The sequence below is a fragment of the Sycon ciliatum genome, chromosome 7 (assembly GCF_964019385.1).
Source record: "Sycon ciliatum chromosome 7, ocSycCili1.1, whole genome shotgun sequence".
NCBI classification, from domain to species: Eukaryota; Metazoa; Porifera; class Calcarea; order Leucosolenida; family Sycettidae; genus Sycon; species Sycon ciliatum.
The window spans coordinates 16,228,848-16,251,819 of record NC_088649.1 but is presented as its reverse complement, the minus strand read 5'-3'; the positions used below and the strand labels follow the sequence as shown (position 1 = coordinate 16,251,819).

The window sequence follows — 22,972 nt, the reverse complement described above, 5'->3', positions numbered from 1 at the left end:
ACGGATCTGTACGACTCCTGGCTCTTGACTTTTGGTCGGTGTACGAGATGCACGAACAGTTTTTGTAGGGTACCGCAAGGTAAGTACTTTTTCATGTACAGTACAATATAGTACAGGACTGCATGCAGCAAGTAGGACTCGCCCATCCGCCCCTCCCCCCCCCCCCCCCAAAGCGTCGAGGCGGTAGAGCTAGAGGCGCTCTGGCCTGCTGGCGGGATTTTGCGGTAATTGTAGTTTTGTCAACAAAACTGCTTGCACGCTATACTTCGTTTGTACGTAGTACGAACGGATCTGACACACGTGCTGTGAGTTTTCGTAACCCCCAAAAGTGTGCAACTCTACATATGGGGTCTCTCTGTGCGCATCACTCATTTTGTCTATCGTACAGACTTTCAACTGGGCCTGAACTCGACCCGGGTTGAAATTTCTCATGTAACCAAATTTGCAAAGCCTAACAGAATAGCATTAGTGCATGAACCCGGTACATGTACTCCCGCACAGTTCTTCTTTCACAGTCATCAGTACCATTGCCAAGAGAAGGAGCACTTTGCCCCGGCTTTTCCGAAAAGCACTACTAGTACTGGTTTTTCTCTGTACGACCAATCGGCATTTCGCAACAGAAGGAGGGCTGTCGAGAGAGGGAACCCAAGTTCCTATGTGGCATAATATCCTTGGATCTCACAGGCTGTTTGCAACGAAGACATCATGAACGCTTCAAACTTTTGTGTAAGTACTCAATATTTCTATAGCTGTTAGTTTTCTTTGTTGTCACTTGTAGACATCTACTGTGTTATCAAGAACATAATTATATTATGATAAGTGCAAATCTGCATGCCCTTTAATACAGTTGTGGCAAGTGAAATCCAACACTTGGCATAAGGGACTGCACCATGCAGTCTGCAGCCCCTGCAGCCCTGCATACGTACAGTACGAGGTCATTTGCTATTTTTGGACACTCAAATTAAATACCACCCCATTATGTTGGTTTGTAAGATAACTAAAATTTCTTTCTTGCTTTCTTCTGGCACACTTATGCTTTACCACCACCCCACACACCTGAAGGCATAGAGTTGAAGCATGCGGCCACAACTTGACCTGATTGAAGGTGTCTTTTTCTACTGCTTTTTCAATGTGAGCAATTATTGGACAACTAAATTAAATAGCATCTAGCAGCAGTCTGCAATGGTGTGAACAAGTAAAACTTGCACAGGACATGAAAATGGGGTGAGGCTATGCCTATGAGACCGGCTGATATGAGTTCTAATGACAGGCCGTTCATAGCAATCTTTTCAAGGCTTTTCAATATGACACACAATTTAAAGGGTCACTCAAGGGTTTACATGGACGTCATATTCAAGAACAGAGGAGAGCACTCCAGTGTGGCCCATCTCCTTCTCATATTTCGCAAAGAGTGGAGGGCTAGCGCCGTAACTAGCCGCTGCGTCCTTCTTGGTTAGGAAGTGTTCACTGGCGCCAGGTGAGTGGAACGCTCGCACTGCTAAAAGAGATTTCTCCTGACCAGAACCCCTCCACAAACGCACCGGTTGAGAAGGCGAGGAGACTCTTCCAGGCGGATTCGAGCTGGAAGACATAGTCCCTGGAGTTGATGGAAGGGATACAACATCCCCATGCCGACATTCTCTCCGTTATGCAACGTAGAGTCAACGGAATCCTCAATCATTTTAATTCATTTATTTCCGTAGCTATGCAGAAGACGTTACTTCAGTAACGTCTGGTGCTAGCCAGGGTCTACACAGCTTTAATTTGGTATTTGTGTGTTTGTTTGTTTGTGTGTTTGTGTCACGCCTGGCGCTATCCCGTATCTGTCCCGTACCGTACCATCAAACACAGCTGGCCACATGCACATACAGCTGGCCGCAATATTCAAATAGGGCTTTCAAACGCAAGATCATAACGTGCAACTTGGAAGAATGAGTATGAATGCGAAGTGTATGGGGGAATGCATGTAGGGCGATAGCGCTGGTTCGAATCCCAGGTTATGCCTAAAAAAATAGACGAATTGAAACATTTATAACATCCTTATGCATTTTTTGCCTAGGTCATCAAGGCGGTAGACGGTGTCGTATTATCCTCGACCGTATCTGTCCCGTACCTCTCCCGTACCGCACCATCAAAGACGGCTGGCCCCAATGCATATTCAAATAGGGCTTTCAAATGCAAGATCATAATGTGAAGCAACTTGGAAGAATTAGTATGTATGCGAAGTGTATCGGGGGATGCATGCAGGGCGATAGTGCGGGTTCGAATCCCAGGTTATGTCTTAAAAAAAGGAGAAATTTATAAAAGTTCATAACATCTCTATGCTTTTTTGTCTAGGTCATCAAGGCATAGCGTAGGGCCCTTAGCTTCCAAGCTCTCTCTTTATTTAATCGAAATTTTCAAAATTACTCATTACATTACCTAAGAATAATAAAGAAAACGCCCAGAAAGAAACGGCCTTCACCGCTAAAAATTGGCACGAAGAAACTTGAGGACCACACAAAGACACTCTCGTCAAAGATTTGTCCACCAAGGAAAGGACAACGACTCAGGAGGACTCTACTTCGATATTTAACTGATTTGTCCAAAAATTGCGACATGTCCATAAATTGCGAATCACCTCGTACATGTGTTACATACAACTTTATCTGTCTGATGACAAAACTCGTACTCATCACAGTCAAGGTTCAAAAAGATGTTTGCAAAAATGTATAGGGATTGGATACCAATACTCCTTATGTGTACCATGTTTGTGAACTGTGTGTATCTACACTGTGACCTTTCGATCTGTTTGGAATGCATACGGCTCTATAGTACAAATTAGGTGCAGTACATTACATCATTGGGGTCCATTTGTGGCGCTGTCCCCTATGACAAGTGTCGGATTTCACTTGCCACAACTGTAGATCCGCAAACAGCGAAAGTTTCACACATCACGTGGTCTTAATCTCATATTGTACTTTCACCGCTCGTGCTGGTCATAACAAGCAGCGGAGAAAATGTTCCAGCAGGGGTCTCATCGATTGGCAAATCTGGATTGAGTGCGGGCACACGGTGTAGTCCGAGCAACGCTGGCCCAATCGAACCAAACAAGGGTGTAGTTCGCAACATGTACGCATATTGAACAAAGATGATGTGAATGTTGTCAAAAAAGCACCAAAGTTGTTTGAATTCTTTATGCTCACGATGGCACCATCGCCAAGAAGAGATACATTTATGAGAAGAAGAAATTGTGGGTTAAACAGTTGGAAAGTGATTTACATCACTTTGAACTTTACAAGTATGGGAGAGGGTGAGCGCTGCAGGAGCAGATTGAGTTAATCGGCAGTGAGCAGATTTCTTGTTTGAAAGCAGTTTGGGAGGCGACGCCATGAATGCTAGCAGGGAGGGCATTGTAGTATTCTAGGGACTTGTACAGTGGGGAGTCTTTACACCGATCGGTTCTCGAGGGTGGGAGGTGCCAAGTGCGTGCGTGTCGAAGGCTGTGCTGGGCCGTAACTTGAGTGGGGGTGTTGAGCATGCGTATGTGTTGTGGGGCATATTGATATTTTATGGAGTGAGCAAGCTGTTGTTGTTTTTGTTGTTTATTTAATATACATCGCATGTCAAACGGGCAGTTCTGCCCAATACCGTAAAGTACCGTTGATCCGCCCCCACGCCATGCCGCTTCCCAGCTGGTTTTTCGACAGGGGGCTGGAATTAGATCGAGGCTGTCAAGTGAAGTACGATGTACAACAACTTGGAGGATCAGACTCGATGTGCTAAATTGTGCACATTCTCATCCTGAGTACAGCAGTGCAAGCGTCGGTTCAACATCGTATTTCGTTGTCTACGCCGAAATCGCTTCACATGTAGAAAATCGACAGGGGGTGGGAATTAGAGAGGGGGCGGATCAACGATACTTTACGGTATTATGAAAGCGATGACAACCAGTAAAAAGAGTCAGAGATGAAGAGAAAGTAAAATTAAAATTATAATACGAAAATGGAAGTAAGAGTGAGGGGAGGCAGGGTTAGGACGAGCAGGAAAACGGTTTGTATTATAAACATGGGAAATTGTGAACACAAGGTATGCTATCGATTTCCATGTTTAAAAAGTTCCTTGGCTCTCCATCTGAGAAAAAGAGATCTCAAATTTACAAGTCGGGTCATCGTAGTATGATTCTATCGAGCCTCATCAGCAGGTTATGAAAGCCATTACATTTAACCGAATAAAAATACGCGTAGCATGCGTTTGAATCCACCGTCAGATACTAGCGACTTCATATTATCGGGCAGGCTTTTCCAGAGTCGGTAGCTGGCTAGACACCTCGGTTGAAACACCTCCTCCAGCAACGAATCCACATACATAGAAAGGTACACAGTCACCCGTCAGATCATGAGCTTTGGCAGATGTATCGTGCAATACGGCGAGAAGGCACTCTCCTCAATAGGCAGCTGAAGTCACAGTATTACATCAGAGAGTTCGAAAATCGTCACCATGACCCACGAGGCTAATGGGCCAGTATCAATAGCTAGTCTGGTAGAACAGCAGTGAGGGCTGCACCAGCAGCCACACTCGCTGATCTGACGACTACTAGTGCCTTTGCCGAGATCGTCCATGACCCTGCCAGACCAGTCAAGGTGCCCCTGCCTCTTGCAGACCCCAATGGCGCTACCCTTTTGGAGTTTTATACTGTCAGCGTCGATGCCATCTCGAAGTTGCTTGAATATTTTGCATCCAGCGAAGCCACCGGCTCCTATGATATTCTGTACGGCATCCTGAAATAATGCAGAGATTAAGTCTCGTATCCCCTAACTTTTATCGTCCCCCAGTCCCTTAGGTCTGGCATCTTTCCTGCTGCCTACAAGATTGCCCATGTCTGCCCTGTTTACAGATCCGGTGATAAGACCTCAGCCACCATCTACAGACCAATCTCACTGTTACATATCGCTGCCAAGATCCTAGAGAAGATTGCCCACAATTAAGTCACTTCGTATTTCACCCAGAATCCAAACCTATCTGCCATAGCAGCTGAACAATTTGCGTACCTCTCACATCATAGCTGTGAGGATGCCATGACACTTTGCATAGACAGAAATTGACTAGAAGTCTTTGCGGATATGGGCAAGGCGTTCGACCGTGTGCACCCCACAGGTCTACTGGATGAGCTAGCCGCAACTGGCGTAGGCAACACTGTCCTCAAGTGATTCTCAGACTATCTCACTAATCGCAGTCAGCTCTGATGTGGCTACAATCATGCTACGCTTGAAGGATAGTATGCGGTGGCTAGAGCATCACCTCGATGAAAATGGCCTTCGGTTCAACTCCTTTAAGACACAGGTCAGGTTGATGCGGCGTCCTGCCCTGCGTGCACGAGCCCAGCCTTGTAAAGTGTACCTGACCTGTAAAGATATTGTCATTTCCCCTGTCTCTACTGTGAAATACCTCTGTATACTAATGATTATTATTTAAATATTATTTTATTTGTCTCTTTCCCTCAAACCAGTCAGTATTATTTTATTTATCGATGATTTTTTATCTAGGATATGCAAGTAATGCGTATGTGCACTGTTTGAAAACTATCCCATATACCCAGGCTGGTAACGGTCAGCCACATTGCGATGAAAAATGCATTTGGTTTAGATAGAATGACCCCAACTGCATTAGTTCTACAACTGTGTCATCTGCATTCGTTTGAGTAAAGAGTTAATTTGAAACTATACGGTTTTGTCTATCACTAGTACTGGTCATCAATTGCTAGCAACTCCTTCAATCACTGTTTACCCTGTGTTCAGCTGGCTCGCACACAAATGCTCGTACTCGTGGCCAGGATACAGCTGCCTTAGTATTTCCTACTGTAGAAATTGAGTATGGACTGCACTCGGTTTCATTTCTGGCGGCAGGTCGGTGGAATGCTTTTCTTCCAAATTGTCGTCGGGTACAATCTGCTGGTACATTTGCTCACCTCACAAAGATTCACCTAGGGTTCCCTGTAACAATGGCGGGGCCATGCCTGTTGGGACTCCCTAGTCTATAAACACTACTAATACTTCTACTACTACTAGCCCAGCCACCTTCAGTTCTGTGCCCTGCTAGAAGCGCATCATGGCTTCCTTTAAATGCTTTTCTGCTAAATGGGTTTCTGTAGTATAGCGGACTAAAGAATAGGAAACGTGTCACTCAATATTGTATTATGCTTTTTTTTTTAGAATGAGGTCTGTCTCGTTATCCAGGAAACGACATATGAGCAACGTTGCCGCCAGCGGCCTTATCAGAGTTTAAAGCCAGCTCAATCGTAATTTTACTACTCTTGATATTAATATGAGAGAGCTTGGAAGCTCAGGGTCCTACGCTAAGCTTTTTTTTGCCTAGCTCGTGCATGTTATTAGAACTGATGGAAATGTTTTTTTCTCCATTAATTGGATATAGTGTTATACTTCGACCATGACGGCTACAATGCCCAAACATGCCATAACGAACTGGTCGGCTACATCATTGTACTGCAAAAGTTTCCATCTGTACGAATAACATGCATGATGAGCTAGGCAAATAAGAATAGCGTAGGGCCCTGAGCGAAAGAAAATAACTTTCTCTTCGCATTCGAAGGTAATACGACACCGTCTACCACCTTGATGCCCAAGGCAAAAAAGCATAGTGATGCTATAAATTTTTCATCTCTCCTAATTTACTCAAGACATAACCTAGGATTCGAACCCGCACTATCACACCGCATGCATCCCCCCGATATACTTCGCATACATACTCATTCTTCCCAGCTGCTGCACGTTATGATCTTGTATTTGAAAGCCCTATTTGAATATTGTGGCCAGCTGTCTCTAATGGTACGGTACGAGACAGGTACGGGATAGCGCCAGGCATGCCGACGTACGCGACGGCACAAAACAAACAAACACATGGCATTAAAGCTGTGTGGACCCTGGCTAGCGCAATACGTTACTGAAGTTACACCTTTTGCATAGCTACGGGAATAGCAAAGTCTGGTAATGCGAACCTCAAAACGGGCATATGTTCTTGGGGTTGGATAATTGGAATGCCCTGGCATACTGGGGTTTGATTTATCCAGATTCTACCTATATTTTTGCACCTCAGCGTTGACTTTCTCATCTCCTCCGCAAACTTAGAATGTTTAGCGTCCTTGTGTACGTATACAAATATTATGTTTAGGTAATTAATAACACTGCTGCGTTGTATTTTTGAGTTTCTACCCGAAGCCGTAACGTTTTCTGTTCTGTTCTGGTTGTGCGTCTGGTCATATCCTTTGGATATTCGCAGGTCTTATCGGTAGCTGTGATTTGTATGGTGCTAGCTTGGAGTGAACCTTCCAAAGCCTGTGTTTCGTGTACATGTAGCAACGGAGTTGTCATGTCGTGCCCAAACATTGCCCAAATGTGAGTTCTACATGGTCTGGCGTTTGAAAGCTTTCACTTACGTATTCAAAGCAGCAATTACTTCCTCTGTGTCATCGAAACTGTTGCAGTTTGACTTTTGATATAAAACGGGGTATTTACTCACCAGCATTCGTACCAGAGGCAAGGAATCGGACATAAGCGATAGTCAGCAGTATAGGGTGATGGCAAAGTTCTATTTTCTGTTATTGAAAGCTGGAATTTTTGAACTAGACGCAATTTCTTTGCTGATGTCGCTGCGATAGTAATTTCGACTCGCTGAGATTAGTCAGGCGTTGCAGCCTGCACATTTCTCGTGCTAATGGCCATTCACTCCAGCCTCATCTCTGTTTTACCTTAGCTGGGGTGAGAATGACTTCATGGAACAAGTGGCAGCGCTTGGAGAAAAATCGAGGGATCAGCAAACTAAATGCCTGCAACAGCGATAAAATGTGTCGCTCTGGCTGACACACTCAGTACATGATTGTACCTGCAAGAGCAGTGTAGACTCCACACGTAGTGCTAGTGATGCACAGGCAGGTGCCCTACCATGATACCAGTGATGCTGAAAAAGACGGCGAGCTGGACGTGATGGTACACTTATCTGCATGAGCTGTGACCGCACAGCTAAAATAAATGAGCATGCCACGGCTAAAAAAAGTTCATTTCAAGATCGACGTGATTCCGCCGACGGTAATCAACCGACCTCGCAACGATCGTGTATTCTTACTAGGCTTCGTTGGTGGTAAAGTAGAAATCATCCAGAGCTAGCAAACGACAAGCATAGCAGCTCTTGTCCTGTGGAGGATGTCAAAGTGTTTGAGATGAGGCGCGACCAACTTTTAACCTTCCTTGAAATGTTTCGGAGCGATATTTTTTGCGTCCATTGACATCAGCGACGACGAGGACTTCATCTCTGCATGAAAACTCTCAGTCCAACTGTCCTGGAACGTTACTCTAGTCTTCAGACTATCATACTGTGTAATAGGTTTTGAATGGCTTAGCTTATGGAGTTGTCAGTAACAAGTGACAAGTCACTAGTAAAACTGCGACAATTTCGATGACGCGGAGGAAGTAGAAATATTCAGCACTTGTGCCCATATTAGTATTCACATTGAACACTATTCAATGATGGAGTTATTCTTTTGATCCTTTTGAATAAATGAAACAAGTTTTGATGCAGATAATTAGGGCTCAAACGGGTGTACCTTTAACTAACGAACGGGTAATTTTCTTAACGGGCGGGTTAACGGGTACCCTTTAGCAGCCATATTATTTTTGTGTGCATTTATCACATAAATCATGATTTAAATTTGTATATTCTCAGGTTTTATTTTGATACCACATTATGATTCGCATTCTATTTATTCGTGTCTCATGATAATATTATGGCAATGAAGGTTCCAAATTAATGTCATCCGTACATTTGCCCATAAACATAACTTCACAGGCAGTTACAATCGTACATGGTCCTAGTGATACATGTATTTTGATACATGTATGCAAATCAACTGCAGATCGATGTGATTCAAGCCATGCAAGGACAGAATAGTTTAGCAAAACTCCCATGATCTCGCCCAATCCTATTTGCTATGTTCGCAGAGAACTGGTACTCTTCCCATTCAGAAGATGTTTTCACCCATTGCTAGCTGGGGTGCCTGACACAGTTGATGTGCTGCTGGCCAGCTAGCTGCTAGTGCTAGCTCGTTGAACTCGTGAAACGAATCTTCACAAATCTGTAATCTTGTATGCAATATTTCGAACAACTTTTCAACTAAACCTAGTTCGTCGAACAAACTACAACCATGAGTATCATAGCTACCACCTACGGACATCGCCGTGTGTGACACTCCGACTGGTCACTCAGCCTGGTGACACTAGTTCATTTTCAAGTACTGTGGCAGGTTCGATGTCGATGTCGGAGAACCATCGTAACTTTCTAGTAACTGAGCTGCCACCTCGAACGACTCGGTTTCAAGTCTTGCATTTTCTCATATTACAATCAAAAACCTCCAGTACGAGGATTTTTACTTGGACTAGAGTGGAGAGAACGGCTGTCTTTCAGCCTGCTCCTGCCTGACAAAGTCGAAAGCGGGAATGCACAGGAAAAGAAAAAGAGTATCCGCACTCCTATTTTGAGTCTTGGCATACGATAGGATCATCGAAATCCAACTTTTTTTTACAAACGGGTACCCTTTTACTAACGGTACCTGAGATTAACGGGCAGGTACCCGGGTACCCGGAACACCCATTTGACCCCTACAGATAATACATTAGGGTCTTTTCACTAACATTGTTGCATGCCTTTTGCTATACAAACATCAAAGTGATACAAAGGCACAAAGTCGCATAGATCAACTGATTTGCCGAGTTGGAGAACCAGCTTTAGAATTACACAAACAGGCGATGGCGCCTCCTTTTATACATGTGAGCGACATACACGGCATGGCAAGGTTATTGATAATAGTTATGGGAAGTAATGGGGAGGGGAGGAGAAAAAATCACAAGTGAAAGAAGTCACAGCTGTAAGAGAATAAATATATTAAAGTCGGATGTTGAACCAACAATAACTGTAGAAATGAAAAGGACATAGGAATTCGAGTTAAGAGCAACTCTCCATCACTGTAACTAGATTCTACATACTAGTGTTAAAACGATCTCAACCGGTACTCGTTAGCTCGCTCGCCAGAAACTCTGCTCGTTTGTGCGGCCAGCTCGTTTGCACTAACGAACACCGTACACCGTACTCCGTACACATGGCAGTACATGTCGACCGGGGAGTCGTAAAATATGTTACGATTCCCTGGTCGATAGAGAGTCCGGTCCCGCTCAAAGTGAAAATCACTCGCAGTTATAGTGTCTGGATGCCTGCACCACACTTGAGTTGCTTGTGTTGTCATTGCAGCTTTGGTGGACTCTACTGATGTCTTGTTCCGCATCTGAGTGAAAGTTACGCTCAGTCGTTTGGAAGTTTTCTCCCGCGATGCAGCGAAGACCAGGGCTACTTGCAATCTTTGCAAAACGGTCTATTCTTACAAAGGCTACTTAACCACGGCGCCGAAAACATCTCGACACCAAACAGAAGTCCGAAGTGAAGCAGCAGCAACCCCAATTATGCCAGTGGTGATAATTTGCGGTGATAATTTGAACCAGCTGAAAAATCGAACTTTGAAAAAAGTATATTCAAAAATTCATATTTGCCACATCAATGAAACTCGTTAGCTCGCTCGATAGCTTGCTCGTTAGTGGAACTGATCGTTCTTTTTATTTTTATAGATATGCTCGCTTCAACACTACTATGTACAGTCAGAAAGTGCAAGAACTAGGCACAAAACTGACAGAGTACTGAGACATCTTGAATCGTGGTTCGACCTTATTGTCCATTGGTCTTGCCAGTATCGTCATTGCAATGCATGAACATCATGGAATTAGGTGTGTTTGAAACTCCGGAACAAGAAGGGGGCACGTTTGCTTGACTCGCTACCATCATGACGTGAACAGATGGAACCCCACTGCTCTTATTCTAGAACATGTTCTCCCCTGAGGACAGCTTACAGCCAGATTTCCGTACACAAGAAAAGAGCACAAGTAAATCGTTAGACTGATTGCAATTCATCTTGGAGAAGGAGAAGGATAGAATTCGATCGTCTGCTACTCTCTCAACGCAAAGTTGATGACATAGCAGCTACGTGTACGTCTCTTCATGCATGTGCTCTTCACCTTGGGGATCAATGTGAGGATTTTAGGATTGCTGGAAATCAGATTCTGTATACTATTGGACAGCAGTTTCTGCATTGCACATGCTCCACAGTGCTCATCGGCAAGGATGTTGAATTTGCGTGTAACCCTTCACCACCCTGCTCTCCATACTATTTCAGATCAGCACTAACTGAACATTAAAGTGCTTCATTTCCAGTAGAATGTGCTCCTCCAATAAGTGCGGCATCGGAGGAGGTGGTTGCACTGCTGATCTTCGTCATGAAAGAAGCAATGGATGTTGGTCAAGTCAACCGGTGGGCTTGCAGTGATAAGCAAAGTACCGCAATACATCATCAAGTGTCATAGCATGGCGGAGTTGGTTGCCCGCAACGCTTCCATGTTGGTGTTGTTAGTGTACAAATAGAGGATATCTTCCAGTCTCTAACTTTTAAAGCACATGGACCTGCTATAGGTGCTATTCTTTCAATGCTTGTTTCAAGTCACAGAATTGTTTTGCTTCTTACAGCTTTGATTTAATTCGCCGTATTGTAATTAATGTGAAGGAGAGGTTGATGCGACTTCGGCGATACTTGTGGAATTGTGTGTTGCTCCCTACGTGGGAGCTTGCGCTATTCCTGCCGACTTGAATTCTCACTTGACCGACTTGTTATTTTAATATGAATTCATGGACATCTGTCAATTCAGTAGGTGAACTGCATTGCCATCAAGCCCTGCGCCAGCTCCATAGGAATGGCACAGTCATGAAGATGCGTGATGCTGTGCATCTTATTCGCATCAGATTAATAACCTGTTTGTTTTGGCTACACACTCCGGTAGCAACCGATGCTCTGCATAATGCAGCTTGTACAGTAGTCCTCACTGAAGAAGAAAGCAGTTCAGGAGGGACTCTAGTGAGGAGTGTACGAGGATAGCCTATTAGTGTTCTACATAATCATTTGCATATTGAACATGTTACATGTAATTATCATGAACGCCGAGAGTGGTAAAACCGGGTACGGTCATCACCAGCGGCTGCGGCACTGTTCTGCGTGCCATGCTGTGCTTAGTGCTGATGCATTGCAAGATATAATTATAAGCTGAATCATGGGTGCCGTTTGTTGTTGTTCCATTGCTTTAAGTATTTCCGTATGGTCTTCACGCATGCGTCGACAGACTTCATTGTGCGAGGCCTAAATCTGCAGTAAAACTAGTAATACAAAAACCCATGCCTATCTGTCTAACATTTAAAATCTGTACACAATGTCCTGCTTTCACATACATTTCGAAAGCATGGATTTCAAAAAATGTTCATTGGATGCATGTCTGATTTGTACTTGCTGACATCCAGAATTAAGCATGCACGGATCCCTCCTATGGTGGACGAAACCGGGCTCTTCGTTAGACATTGAGGCAGGAGAACACACCTCCAATCGTTCTGCATATATCAGCAAACACTTGCAACTGACGTCCAAGTACGCCACGCAAATCGACTTGGGCACGAAAACGATAATCTGGGAGGCAATGAAAATATAACTACGATGTAGGAAAAGGACAAACGTTTCAATCAAAATTGGCATGAAGGCTGCCAAAAATTCTGCACTCCTTAGGAGGAAGCCTCAAATGTGAGCCAATTCTGATAAACGCCAATGGCCGGCACGCCGAGGAAGAACGAAATGAAAAAGATCGTAACTTCACTTTCCCATTGCGCAGTTTGACGATCAAAATATCTGCTTGCGCAGCTTGAAGGCAGGAAGGTGAATTCGCCGAGACTTCGCGAATCCAGCGTGGAAAACGGCTGGAATCGACAGAAACATAGGCTAAACCTTGCCGAATATTTCCAGAGATTTGAAAAAGGCAGCAAGGTCGTGTAAGACCGCATCATGGATCACTGGGTGACGGGGACATGTCGTACGGTACATAATGTCGCTGGATTATGCATGCATAACAGCCGTCAAACGTCTGTACCGTCGGTCAGTGTCGTGCGGTATTATCGCACGAGCTGATTGTTTAGTAACTGGTGGTGTTAATGGACTGTATAGCATAACGTGTAGTTCCTTGGTCCGTTATTTTTTGTATAAAATACCGCTTTATTCTGTGCTTTATTGCATCTAGTGATTTGAGCCAAGAGCGTTTGATGAATCTCAGTGGCTCAGCATTTCAGAATAACAAGATCATTACGGATATGTAAGTCAATTTTCAAAACGAGTCTCACTCTAAATGGCAATCAACAGTCCCCACTATGCGGTAATGATGCTTAAGGCTGCGTTTACACGATTGAAAACGATTTGCGTTTACACGACAACGAAATACGCCAACCGGAATGATATTGTTGCGTTTACTACTAATCTTTACACGACAACGACCGAAAACGATACCTAAACGGAACGAAATAGAAAAGCACTTCAAAGTGTTTTGAAAAGTTTTCAAAACGTTTTCATTCTCGTGTAAACGGTGAAAACAGTGAAAACGATTGGAAACGGAGCGCGGTCATGGAAACCATTCTTTGCCAGAATATAACTAGCAGGAAACACCCATTCCTTGCGACCACCATCACGTACCAACTCCAACTAACGTGTTACTTCCCGCCCTTGCGCCAAACCAGCACGTGCTAACTCTAGCCTGATCGCCCGTTTTCCGTTTTAGTGTAAACGGTTCAAAACGATTTTCTGTTCTCGTGTAAAAGATTTGAAAACGATTCGAGGCCAGCCCGTTTTCGTTACGTTTCGTTTCGTTTCATTTTGTCTTTGTGTAAACGCAGCTTTCTTCCCGTAGCTATGAAAAAGATGGGGTACATGGACCGCACAGCATCATCAAAGACAGCTCGTCACCTTATTCAAATAGGGCTTTCAACTGCAAATTCATAACGTGGTTGTTGTCAAAACTTTATTCTCACGGTACCCAGTGACCAATAAGCGATAATTGTGTGAGAGAGGAGGAAGAGTGATGAAAAATTGGGTGAGCAGGGATTAGTGAATACGTGTATGGGCAGGGTGGTTGCTACACGAGCATACAGAGTTCTGCAACAGCAGGGATATCTAGGATTTGAAGAGAGTGCCAGAAGGGATTTCGCGAAGCTGGGTGGACAAGCAATTTTAAAAGTAATGAAGGACATTGTACAGGCAGAATATAGACAGGGATCAGTCCTTTGTAGCTAGTCGAAGCAAGTTGCTGTTTGGAGCAGAAACTGAAATTGACTTTTTTCTGCATGTACTCATGCATGTACTCATGTACTCAGTCATGCAGTCTCACTCGTATTTTAGCTCTTTTCTGGAATGGATGCTGCTCTGCGCCCCTTGGTGAACATTACCCGCGCTCGTGGAGCAGCTGGAGAGGACCACTGGTATGTCTGGTTCCTGGTTTGAAAGTGGAGAGTCGACTTTTGTGTCTTGAAACAGGAGTAGCTTATTTTGAGTGCTCCTCGTACATTTCTGATCGTGATAAAAATTCTCAGACTAAAGTCAGCGATGATGACCGATCAGTTTTCTTGTGGATTTTTTAGTATGTCAGTATGGTGATGGTGAAGTGGAGAGGGTGATTTTCTTCCTCTGGGCTTCGTTCGGCCGACTTTGCTTCGTCCTCGTTGAAAAGTGATGCTGAAAAAAGGTCGATTCGCAAAATTATGTTGATTTTGAATGTAAGTGATGACATGGGATTGCTGGCTATGATTGCAAAACAGTCGTGGGGATCAAGTACCCTCAATTCATCAAAAATATCGAGCTGTATAAACGCACCAACTCCCAGCCCCTAGGGAAAACCATTGTGAGAGCGAGGTGGCGGTTCTTTGGCCATGTCCTGAGACTAGATGACGATGTACCAGCACGCTTTATGATGGCAGCATACTTCGAAAACCCAAGATCTCCAGCCACCTGGCGGGGCCGGCCACGTACCACTCTGCCACTGAGTCTGCACCAGGACCTGCAGCGTATGGGGGGTCACTCAAGAAACGTGAGCAACTTGAGAACCTCCATGCCATCGCCCAGTCACGACAAGACTGGAAAGACCTATGCAGCAATGTGTTAAAAGCATACATCAAAGCCTAATACTGCTTCCACCTGTGGCAGCTGCATGGCTGTACGGTGTACTATAACGTAACTCATTGACCAAAATATTTTGTGAAAATATTTTCCTGTAAAAGAATAGGAATAGTGAGGTTCTGCCACACGGTATAACGTGCCAAAGTACGTTTGGAAACTTCGACGCGTACGGGATTTAGTTTGATACGGATTTTTTCATACCGTTTTCCGTGTGAAGCGCGGTTCACACGGACCGGACTCCGTGTGAAAAGTGAGCGTACAGAGTACATGTGGCGGAGTGTTCGTGCATGGTTCGAGCATGCTACGTACAGCAGAACCGGTGCAACGTACGAAAAATCCGTGTCAAACTTCACTGCAGTTGACACGGAGTTTGGTACGTAGTTCCGTGTAGCAGAACCTCTCTAATGTAAACGATATACATGTGAAAACATAACCTTTAATGCTATTAACACAACCGGTGACTACAATAATCATGAGAACAACCCCAAAACATTTCTTGCAGTTTTCTTTCGTAGAGTTTGCAACATTGTGTACCTCAATACAACTTGCAGCTTTCTTCAAAAATATCCTCCACCTTGGTTCTGTCCTAGATTGTATATACATGCATTCATTGTTTCGTCTCATCATTATGGAGCAGCTTATGCGAAGGCTAGCCAAGCTTGCTTGGCGATGCAAACGCGGAAAAGCCTATAATAATTATAATAATAATAATACGAACTTAGAACGAACTGTGTTCCTAGTTTGAACAATCAAAATAATAATAATAATAATAATAATAATAATCAACGCAATAAATAGAGTAAGCTGCGCACTCAGTACAAACACCATAAGCAAAACTTGTTTTCTAGTAGCGGTGTTAGGGTGTATGAATCTTCTATCGCCAACCATCTTGTTTAGAATAGTGATTGTCGTTCTAGTTATGCTGATGATTGCTTTTCGGTTTGGTCTCGTTCACGTAGTCAAAGGTATTTGCGTGTATTGGAGTCTATTTACATTTTTACCACCAAGCCGATTTTGTGTAGGCAGAAAAAGAATTTGTTTACGTTGAAATTGTTTGTGAATTTAGATCAGTAGTTCTCGTTTGTGGTTGCATGGTAACTTTCTAGTGGTGAATTTATCGCATCTGTTGTCACCTGATATCGTTGAATGGTGTAATGTTTCTTTCAGCTCTCATTTTATCGCGCTAGTTAGGGTCTAACTTATTACTTGCATTGTGCGTATATATTTTGAGTTAAGAGCTTTTGTTGATTTGCCAGTAATCCTCTGATGAGATGGCGACGAAAACGTTTAGGAACAAGCTTCTTTATTTACATGAAAACAAGTTTTGCTTATGGTGTTTGTACTGAGTGCGCAGCTTACTCTATTTATTGCGTTGATTATATTTTTATCTCCACGGAAGCTTTTTAATAATAATAATAATTATACGAAGTAGTGGTTGCGACTTCGGCGATGACTTGTAAGAAAGGGTTTGCTCCCCACACCGGAGCTCGCGCTATTCCGCCGACTTTACTTGACACTTGACTGACTCACGACTGCCATCCAGAGCACACGAGAAGTCCATCGAACCTTCGACTCGGCAAACCTGCAAGAAAGCACCACTCCCTGCTCAATACACAGTGTTTCGGGGAATTCACCCCTCATCAGTCCTTACAAATAATAATAATAATAATACGAAGTAGTGGTTGCGACTTCGGCGATGATTTGTAAGGAATGGTTTGCTCCCCACACCGGAGCTCGCGCTATTCCGCCGACTTTACTTGACACTTGACTGACTCACGACTGCCATCCAGAGCACACGAGAAGTCCATCGAACCTTCGACTCGGCAAACCTGCAAGAAAGCACCACTCCCTGCTCAATACACAGTGTTTCAGGGAATTCACCCCTCATCAGTTGAGCTTGAGTAGGCTGAGGAAGATTGTGCCTGAAGAGCACCACTTATATAGTGCTCTCCAGGCACAAACATCACCAGGGATACAAACTTACAGAGACGCTCCGTTTCCAGCGCGACAAACACCTCGTGAACACCAGATAGCAGCGTGAGTCAGTGTCGCTCCTGGATGGTGAGACAGACGTCGAGGACCCTCGGTCATTCGCAACGCCGTCACCTCCAAACCAACTAGTCGCAAGCCCGTGCTGGGCACAACAGTACGAAGTAGTGGTTGCGACTTCGGCGATGATTTGTAAGGAATGGTTTGCTCCCCACACCGGAGCTCGCGCTATTCCGCCGACTTTACTTGACACGGCGGAATAGCGCGAGCTCCGGTGTGGGGAGCAAACCATTCCTTACAAATAATAATAATAATAATAATAATAATAATAATAATAATAATAAAGGGTTTGCTCCCCACACTGGAGCTCGCGCTATTCCGCCGACTATACTTGACACTTGACGAATAGCGCGAGCTCCAGTGCGGGGAGCAAACCCTTTCTTACAAATAATCGCCGAAGTCGCAACCACTACTTCGTAATAATAATAATAATAATAATACTCGTAAAATGGCAATAAATAAGATAAATTGTGCACTCATAACAACAGCAAAAATGAAGAAAGTCAAGTTCCATAACGTTTTCTTGTGACTGTCATCAGTGGAACGCTGTCACATAAAAATGTAATAACTAAAACACACACTTATATACATGTAGCTAATATGGTTTCAGGTAGAAAAACATACTGAACGGTGGGTTAAACCATGTGATATTCCGGTGTCCCTTCCTTTGTCTCTTCCTTTTCCCACTCTTCCGTTCCTGCGAGAACTGGACGGTCTCATTGTACCCGCTGTCTCTGAGCGCATTGTTGTACATTTGAGATGCGTCCTGGAATGTCTCTTGATCCGTTGATATGTCTGTTAGTCATCGTACCGACCAACTTACAGACTTCAGCACCGTCATAGCATCCCATCGTCACATCGAATACTCCGCTTCCCTTCTTCATCCACTCTTTCCCGATGCCGAATAGCAGGGATTTCTGTGCATGGAGGATTGTTTCCTGGTCCTCCGAAGACACCGACGTGAAGCCTCTGGCAAACTCCAACGACATTGATAATAGTTCCTCCGAGATAGATGGGTAGAACTGCACGACATCAAAACATACAAAAACGCAGTTTTGCTTTTCCTCCGGCCCCTCGAACCAGTCAATCACGGCGGGTGTGTTCTTCCAGGCATTTGTTGGCAGTATTATTATTATTATTATTATTATTATTATTTAAAACTCGGATGTTGAGCCATAAATAAATGTAAAAGAGAAAAGGACATATGAATACGAGTTTAGAGTAACTCTCCATCACTGTAACATGATACTATATACAGTCGAATTGTAGTTAGACCGCTTTGTCAAATATCGTACTGGTCTCGTCATCGTCCAGTAACAATCGACATTCTTTGTTCCGTTGGGACTGTAGCTTTTGCTCGTTTTCGTTGCGCTTGCCTTCCCCTCTTTGGTCTTTCCATAACCTTGAACCTTCCAAGTTGGAAGGCTGTCGGTTAGCGCTACGGAGATGTGTTAAAGTTAGGTGTCAGGACGTCGAATGTTTCAGTACTCTGTCAGTTTTGTGCCTAGTTATTGCACTTTCTGACTGTATATAGTATCATGTTACAGTGATGGAGAGTTACTCTAAACTCGTATTCATATGTCCTTTTCTCTTTTACAATTATTATTATTATTATTATTAAGTTGATTGTTCAAACTAGGATCACAGTTCGTTCTAAGTTCGTATTATTATTATTATTATTATTATTATTATTATTACGAAGTAGTGTCAAGTGTCAAGTCAAGTCGGCGGAATAGCGCGAGCTCCGGTGTGGGGAGCAACCCTTTATTATTATTATTATTATTATTATTTTACAAGAAGTCGGAGGCGGATAATACTTTAATAACGAAGGTACGTGTTGGGTCGTAAGTATCCACGCAAACACACATCCAGTCAAAATAAGGCACTTGTCAAAGTATCCGAACGTTTTCGGTCCCTTCTCATCAAGGATTATACAGGGAATGGCTCAAGTTGGAAAGACTAAACTTATATAGCGTAAAGATATGAGATAACAACACTCGTGACAAGGTGGAAAAAGTATCAAGTTCAGCATGACACATAAACTCGAAGGAAATAATAATAGCGACAAGAACATAGTGAGCAAATTAAGTTACATTGTTAACACCTCGACGAGGAGTAACACCAAACAATTGTAGCGACAACACATTTTCTTTCTGTACGCAAAGTTCAGGATCTAACTTACGGATATACAAAGCTTCTAACACAGCCAGATGCAACGCACATCTACCACGTGACAATATTGAGAACACATTATCACTGTACAACTCACGACAATTGGTACGGGCTGACAGATGTTGCTTGATGGACGAAGTGCGATTCTTAGCTCCGTTGGGTAGATGTGCGTTGCATCTGGCTGTGTTAGAAGCTTTGTATATCCGTAAGTTAGATCCTGAACTTTGCGTACAGAAAGAAAATGTGTTGTCGCTACAATTGTTTGGTGTTACTCCTCGTCGAGGTGTTAACAATGTAACTTAATTTGCTCACTATGTTCTTGTCGCTATTATTATTTCCTTCGAGTTTATGTGTCGTGCTGAACTTGATACTTTTTCCACCTTGTCACGAGTGTTGTTATCTCATATCTTTACGCTATATAAGTTTTAGTCTTTCCAACTTGAGCCATTCCCTGTATAATCCTTGATGAGAAGGGACCGAAAACGTTCGGATACTTTGACAAGTGCCTTATTTTGACTGGATGTGTGTTTGCGTGGATACTTACGACCCAACACGTACCTTCGTTATTAAAGTATTATTATTATTATTATTATTAACTGGTTTGAGGGAAAGAGACAAACGGGAAAAGTCTGAAGAAAAAATTGACTGTCACCACCAGGACTCGAACCAGGGACCCTCGCTTGTAGCCAGCGATGCTCTGACCACTGAGCTATGGTGTAGTCGTCATCCAAGCAGAGACCGTTCAACGTTTTCTTCAGACTTTGTAACTCACACTTCCTGTGAATCCACACAGGCGGGTGGGACGCAGCCCTCACTGTACCCACACACTTCACTAACAAACTAGCACGCGGGGAGCCCCAAGTCATAAAATATTAACTGGTTTTGAGGGAAAGAGACAATTATTATTATTATTATTATTATTATAGGCTTTTCCGCGTTGGCATCGCCAAGCAAGCTTGGCTAGCCTTCGCATAAGCTGCTCCATAATGATGAGACGAAACAATGAATGCATGTATATACAATCTAGGACAGAACCAAGGTGGAGGATATTTTTGAAGAAAGCTGCAAGTTGTATTGAGGTACACAATGTTGCAAACTCTACGAAAGTAAACTGCAAGAAATGTTTTGGGGTTGTTCTCATGATTATTGTAGTCACAGGTTGTGTTAATAGCATTAAAGGTTATGTTTTCATCGGTATATCGTTTACATTCCTATTCTTTTACAGGATAATATTTTCACAAAATATGTTAGTCAATGAGTTATGTTCTAGTACAACGTACAGCCATGCAGCTGCCACAGGTGGAAGCAGTATTAGGCTTTGATGTATGCTTTTATCACATTGCTGCATAGGTCTTTCCAGTCTTGTCGTGACTGGGCGATGGCATGGAGGTTCTCGAGTTGCTCACGTTTCTTGAGTGCCCCCCCCCCCATACGCTGCAGGTCCTGGTGCAGACTCAGTGGCAGAGTGGTACGTGGCCGGCCCCGCCAGGTGGCTGCAGATCTTGGGTTTTCGAAGTATGCTGCCATCATAAAGCGTGCTGGTACATCGTCATCTAGTCTCAGGACATGGCCAAAGAACCGCCACCTCGCTCTCACAATGGTTTTCCCTAGGGGCTGGGAGTTGGTGCGTTTATACAGCTCGATATTTTTGATGAATTGAGGGTACTTGATCCCCACGACTGTTTTGCAATCATAGCCAGCAATCCCATGTCATCACTTACATTCAAAATCAACATAATTTTGCGAATCGACCTTTTTTTCAGCATCACTTTTCAACGAGGACGAAGCAAAGTCGGCCGAACGAAGCCCAGAGGAAGAAAATCACCCTCTCCACTTCACCATCACCATACTGACATAGATACGAGACGAAACAACTAAAAAATCCATAAGAAAACTGATCGGTCATCATCGCGCTGACTTTGGTCTGAGAATTTCTATCACGATCAAAAATGTACGAGGAGCACTCAAAATAAGCTACTCCTGTTTCAAGACACAAAAGTCGACTCTCCACTTTCAAACCAGGAACCAGACATACCAGTGGTCCTCTCCAGCTGCTCCACGAGCGCGGGTAATGTTCACCAAGGGGCGCAGAGCAGCATCCATTCCAGAAGAAGAGCTAAAATACGAGTGAGACTGCATGACTGAGTACATGAGTACATGCATGAGTACATGCAGAAAAAAGTCAATTTCAGTTTCTGCTCCAAACAGCAACTTGCTTCGACTAGCTACAAAGATTACACCAAAGGATCAAACAACAACCGTTTTCTTCATTTTTTGACAGGTGGCTGGCTTCCTTGTGCTTGGCCCAGCACGCCAAAAATCACACCTCGGAGGAGTACAAAAATTACAACTCCCAGATGTCCTCGATTGCTGGCCATGTGACGTCTGTGGAATACTTCTAATCGCTTGAAGACATTGCTTGGGACTCACCATGTTGAGCAATTTTACAGGAGTATTGGTGTGATAACTGCATTGTATAGCTTGACACGTATGTTCTCTCTCACCTGCGAGCCTCTCACCCACAGTGGCCAAAGCCTTTGAAACTCACCTGTGGCCAGATGCATACGCCGAGATATATCTTCCCTGTCACCCAGTAATCCCTCGTGGCTCACTCCGGCACTAAGAATTCAGTTAAAGCACAAGCGAGACTCTCACATCCAGTACAAGAAGTACCCCACTCCTGACAAGCTCACCCATTACAAATCTGAGCGGAACATGGCCCGGAATATGTCTCGCACATTTTCGCTGCGCTCACCTTCCCCTCTTCGGTCCTACGTAACCATGAACCTTCGAAGTTGGAAGGCTGTTGGTTTGCGCACTGGAGATGTGTTAGAGCTAGGTCTCGGGTCGCTGAATGTCTCAGTAGCCTGTCAGTTTTGTGCCCTATTATAGCACTTTCTGACCGTTAATCATCTCGTTACCATCGTGGACAGTAGCTGCATAACTCGTTCTCATGTGTTTCTTCTCATTTTTTACATTTTATTACTGGCTCCATATCCGAGTTTAGACTTTCTTTGAGTGCCGACTTTTTTTAAAATCTTTCTCTTTTGTATAAATACAGAGGGGATATGCTTTGGTTCTGCAAGAGTGCTCAATGCCTGATTCTGGCAGAGCGGCATACACAAAGGCACACAATGAAAACCTTGGCAAATTAATTCCGTTGTGACTCAGAGTTACATCGCTGGACCAATCATCAGACAACGATAATGGAATAGGAGGCAGCGCTGGTATATCTAAGTGGAGAGAGGTGTGATAATACGATAGGGAGAGGAGTAATTGCGTGAATGTTTCTGCTGGCCACCCCTATAACATAGACAGCTATGACCGCTGCGGGTTTTTGACGCGTGATTGCAGGAGTTTGTGTGCGCTTAGATTTGTCATACGAACGCAGATGCCTGTGTATGCGTGTGGACATGTGTCTATAGGTGTGTGTATATGCGTGTGTGCGTGTGTTTGTGCGTGTGCGAGTTAGGGTGTTGTGGGTGGGTGGGAGTCTGTGTGTGCGTGCGCCCGTGTGCAAGTTAAGGTGATGTGGGTGGGTGTATGTGTGTGTGTGTGTGTGTGTGTGTGTGTGTGTGTGTGTGTTAGTGTGTGCGTGTATGTGTGTATGTGTGTGGGTGTTACTATGTG

The 22,972-nt window shown here is 43.9% G+C and overlaps 1 long non-coding RNA gene across 1 annotated transcript; it reads left to right on the top strand.

Annotated features, from left to right (window-relative positions):
- Positions 1-480: 480 nt before the first annotated feature.
- Positions 481-13,271, top strand: LOC135820824 (uncharacterized). Its single transcript, XR_010554212.1, has 3 exons — positions 481-726; positions 7,276-7,391; positions 13,200-13,271. It is a non-coding gene; the product is annotated as an uncharacterized LOC135820824 (long non-coding RNA).
- Positions 13,272-22,972: the final 9,701 nt, after the last annotated feature.